Here is a 5000-nt window from a genome sequence, read left to right as displayed (position 1 = left end):
CCGTAACCTAACCTAATTTGTGCCGTAACGTAACCCATGTTGTGCCGTAACGTAACCCATGTTGTGCCGTAACGTAACCCATGTTGTGCCGTAACGTAACCCATGTTGTGCCGTAACGTAACCCATGTTGTGCCGTAACGTAACCCATGTTGTGCCGTAACGTAACCCATGTTGTGCCGTAACGTAACCCATGTTGTGCCTTAACCTAACCCATGTTGTGCCTTAACCTAACCCATGTTGTGCCTTAACCTAACCCATGTTGTGCCTTAACCTAACCCATGTTGTGCCTTAACCTAACCCACGTTGTGCCTTAACCTAACCTACGTTGTGCCTTAACCTAACCTACGTTGTGCCTTAACCTAACCCATGTTGTGCCTTAACCTAACCCATGTTGTGCCTTAACCTAACCCATGTTGTGCCTTAACCTAACCCATGTTGTGCCTTAACCTAACCCATGTTGTGCCTTAACCTAACCCATGGTGTGCCTTAACCTAACCCATGGTGTGCCTTAACCTAACCCATGTTGTGCCTTAACCTAACCCATGTTGTGCCTTAACCTAACCCACGTTGTGCCTTAACCTAACCCACGTTGTGCCTTAACCTAACCCACGTTGTGCCTTAACCTAACCCACGTTGTGCCTTAACCTAACCTACGTTGTGCCTTAACCTAACCCATGTTGTGCCTTAACCTAACCCATGTTGTGCCTTAACCTAACCCATGTTGTGCCTTAACCTAACCCATGTTGTGCCTTAACCTAACCCATGGTGTGCCTTAACCTAACCCATGGTGTGCCTTAACCTAACCCATGGTGTGCCTTAACCTAACCCATGGTGTGCCTTAACCTAACCCATGTTGTGCCTTAACCTAACCCATGTTGTGCCTTAACCTAACCCATGTTGTGCCTTAACCTAACCCATGTTGTGCCTTAACCTAACCCATGTTGTGCCTTAACCTAACCCATGTTGTGCCTTAACCTAACCCATGTTGTGCCTTAACCTAACCCATGTTGTGCCTTAACCTAACCCATGTTGTGCCTTAACCTAACCCATGTTGTGCCTTAACCTAACCCATGTTGTGCCTTAACCTAACCCATGTTGTGCCTTAACCTAACCCATGTTGTGCCTTAACCTAACCCATGTTGTGCCTTAACCTAACCCATGTTGTGCCTTAACCTAACCCATGTTGTGCCTTAACCTAACCCATGTTGTGCCTTAACCTAACCCATGTTGTGCCTTAACCTAACCCATGTTGTGCCTTAACCTAACCCATGTTGTGCCTTAACCTAACCCATGTTGTGCCTTAACCTAACCCATGTTGTGCCTTAACCTAACCCATGTTGTGCCTTAACCTAACCCATGTTGTGCCTTAACCTAACCCATGTTGTGCCTTAACCTAACCCATGTTGTGCCTTAACCTAACCCATGTTGTGCCTTAACCTAACCCATGTTGTGCCTTAACCTAACCCATGTTGTGCCTTAACCTAACCCATGTTGTGCCTTAACCTAACCCATGTTGTGCCTTAACCTAACCCATGTTGTGCCTTAACCTAACCCATGTTGTGCCTTAACCTAACCCATGTTGTGCCTTAACCTAACCCATGTTGTGCCTTAACCTAACCCATGTTGTGCCTTAACCTAACCCATGTTGTGCCTTAACCTAACCCATGTTGTGCCTTAACGTAACCCATGTTGTGCCTTAACGTAACCCATGTTGTGCCTTAACCTAACCTATAATGTGCCTTAACCTAACCTAAAGTGCGCCGTAACCTAAACTATATTGCGCCTTAACCTGACGCACGTTGTCGCTGAACCTGCTCTGTAATTGTTATGCAACCCGTTAAAGTAGTGTAGTGTTGCCTAACCGCAACCCTCGCAATATAGTTCGCTACTCGCACTGCCCGGTCCCCTGTGTATCGCGTCATGTTAAACACCTTGCAGGTGTTGCTGACTTTCCACATGCTCCTGCTATACACTGTAGTGTGGATAGCAGCAGGACGTACATGCCCCCCCCCCTTCCCCCCTGCCTTCGCAAGCTGGTCGGTGAGAAGTTTGCATGTTCAATGCCCTTCGCATGCCGACGTACTCAGCCTACGTTGTGGTACGGCCTGTCACCTGTCCGCCGATGTACGCAAAACCCACAAACTGTACTGCACATTGCTCCGTATGTACTGAATGATACATCGTGGCCCATGTGACCGTATGACGACAGCGCCTAGCAACGGCGGACCATACAGTCCAAATATTGTGCACGCAGCTACGTGTCGTCTCCCTATAAGAGCTGGATTGCAGTGTGGTACGCCATACAGACGTGTGGGAGGAACGGACGCCCTGGATGGCGATCAGCATGAGCAGTCTGTTGATGTAGTGGAGCGTGTATTCGGACGTAGTCGTCTCTTCTCACACACCGTGATAGCATGTTGCACCGCGTTCCACATCTGCGACATGCTGCAGAGGCGGGCTGACAGTCGTTCGCGCAATGGACACCGCATACGTACGGGGTCTACCTTCCACGTGTTCTCTAGGCGTGCACATGTTGTTGCGTCTATGTGGGCAGACGTAGTGTGTTGTGACACCTGACACAGGCATGCAATACTCGTTGCAAATGGCGATGGACGTGTACGTTTGCTGGTGACGTTACGCAAATGAACAACCGGTAACCCGTTGTGGTGCGGTTGTTCTCGCTAGAGGTGAATCAGTGTTGGCGACGATCGGTCGAGCTATTAACCGGTTGTTTCAGGGATACCCACCATGCCCACGAACGTGAAAGGGGACCCACCATGCCCACGAACGTGAAAGGGGATCTGGGTGTGAGGCGATACGCGGCGGTGGCTGGGTGGGACCGTCCCCGGCCGGTGAGGGGGGGCCGCCCGGCGTGCTGGCAGCGCGGTGCGTGGGCGCACGCGCTACAGCCGGCTGGTGGGGGCGGCCGGTGGCAGGCGCGCCGGCCGACGGACGCGGCAGGCGGCGCAGCTGCGCGCCGGCGCCCCCTGCTCGCGGCGCCTTGCGGCCAAAGTAGGTCCTCGCGGGCCCGGTGCGAAGCGCGGTGGCCATCTGCAGTGTGCTGGTCCGATTGAGGACTTTGTGCGCTGAGGATGCGCCGCCGCCCGGCGCTCGGCGCCGCGACGCCGTCTGCTGCTCGGTCGCCCCAGCGGTTCTCGCAGGTGGTTTGTATCGCAGCTGTGCGGACGTGTTGGCGCGTGCGCTGTGCTGGGAGAGTTCGCTTCGGCACCCAAGTAGGGCTTTTGTCCTTCTGTGGCGCTGGCGTTGGAGCTGCCGGTCACCGTAGGTGGCGCGTGTTGTCTCCCGCCGGCAATGCCACGACAGCACGCTCCCGGGCCTCTGTCGGCAGCGGCAAGCTCAGTTGGGAGCACGGGTGGTCGCACCTAAAGCGTCTACTCGCCTAACTCCGGGCGATTGCGCCTCTCTCGAACCCGACCAAGTACTTAGGACGGCGCTGCGCGCCGCCGGGACCTGAGAGGGTTTCGAGGTGTGTTGTGCAGGGGAGCTCAGCCTCCTCCTGTTTGCAGAATAATTGAGCGGACGCTTGCGTGTTCGCGCGGGCCCCCGGGACACACTCCCGGGCGGCCGGCTGCTCAGCTCTAGTTGACGCAGCTCCCTGGTTGATCCTGCCAGTAGTCATATGCTTGTCTCAAAGATTAAGCCATGCATGTCTCAGTACAAGCCGCATTAAGGTGAAACCGCGAATGGCTCATTAAATCAGTTATGGTTCCTTAGATCGTACCCACGTTACTTGGATAACTGTGGTAATTCTAGAGCTAATACATGCAAACAGAGTCCCGACCAGAGATGGAAGGGACGCTTTTATTAGATCAAAACCAATCGGTCGGCTCGTCCGGTCCGTTTGCCTTGGTGACTCTGAATAACTTAGGGCTGATCGCACGGTCCTCGTACCGGCGACGCATCTTTCAAATGTCTGCCTTATCAACTGTCGATGGTAGGTTCTGCGCCTACCATGGTTGTAACGGGTAACGGGGAATCAGGGTTCGATTCCGGAGAGGGAGCCTGAGAAACGGCTACCACATCCAAGGAAGGCAGCAGGCGCGCAAATTACCCACTCCCGGCACGGGGAGGTAGTGACGAAAAATAACGATACGGGACTCATCCGAGGCCCCGTAATCGGAATGAGTACACTTTAAATCCTTTAACGAGTATCTATTGGAGGGCAAGTCTGGTGCCAGCAGCCGCGGTAATTCCAGCTCCAATAGCGTATATTAAAGTTGTTGCGGTTAAAAAGCTCGTAGTTGGATTTGTGTCCCACGCTGTTGGTTCACCGCCCGTCGGTGTTTAACTGGCATGTATCGTGGGACGTCCTGCCGGTGGGGCGAGCCGAAGGCGTGCGACCGCCTCGTGCGTGCTCGTGCGTCCCGAGGCGGACCCCGTTGAAATCCTACCAGGGTGCTCTTTATTGAGTGTCTCGGTGGGCCGGCACGTTTACTTTGAACAAATTAGAGTGCTTAAAGCAGGCAAGCCCGCCTGAATACTGTGTGCATGGAATAATGGAATAGGACCTCGGTTCTATTTTGTTGGTTTTCGGAACCCGAGGTAATGATTAATAGGGACAGGCGGGGGCATTCGTATTGCGACGTTAGAGGTGAAATTCTTGGATCGTCGCAAGACGAACAGAAGCGAAAGCATTTGCCAAGTATGTTTTCATTAATCAAGAACGAAAGTTAGAGGTTCGAAGGCGATCAGATACCGCCCTAGTTCTAACCATAAACGATGCCAGCCAGCGATCCGCCGCAGTTCCTCCGATGACTCGGCGGGCAGCCTCCGGGAAACCAAAGCTTTTGGGTTCCGGGGGAAGTATGGTTGCAAAGCTGAAACTTAAAGGAATTGACGGAAGGGCACCACCAGGAGTGGAGCCTGCGGCTTAATTTGACTCAACACGGGAAACCTCACCAGGCCCGGACACCGGAAGGATTGACAGATTGATAGCTCTTTCTTGATTCGGTGGGTGGTGGTGCATGGCCGTTCTTAGT

At 53.2% G+C, this 5000-nt stretch overlaps 1 non-coding gene across 1 annotated transcript in view; it reads left to right on the top strand.

The window, feature by feature from the left end:
- The first annotated feature begins 3613 nt into the window (after positions 1–3613).
- The window catches only part of LOC126435982 (small subunit ribosomal RNA), a 1909-nt gene continuing 522 nt past the window's right edge, over positions 3614–5000 (top strand). Inside the window, exon 1 of the ribosomal RNA XR_007580335.1 lies at positions 3614–5000. This exon is cut by the window's right edge and continues 522 nt beyond it. This is a non-coding gene — a ribosomal RNA (small subunit ribosomal RNA).

The sequence above is a fragment of the Schistocerca serialis genome, unplaced genomic scaffold (assembly GCF_023864345.2).
Source record: "Schistocerca serialis cubense isolate TAMUIC-IGC-003099 unplaced genomic scaffold, iqSchSeri2.2 HiC_scaffold_1224, whole genome shotgun sequence".
In the NCBI taxonomy this organism is placed as follows: Eukaryota; Metazoa; Arthropoda; class Insecta; order Orthoptera; family Acrididae; genus Schistocerca; species Schistocerca serialis.
The sequence above is the reverse complement of the archived record's forward strand: the minus strand, read 5'-3'. Positions and strand labels throughout refer to the sequence as shown.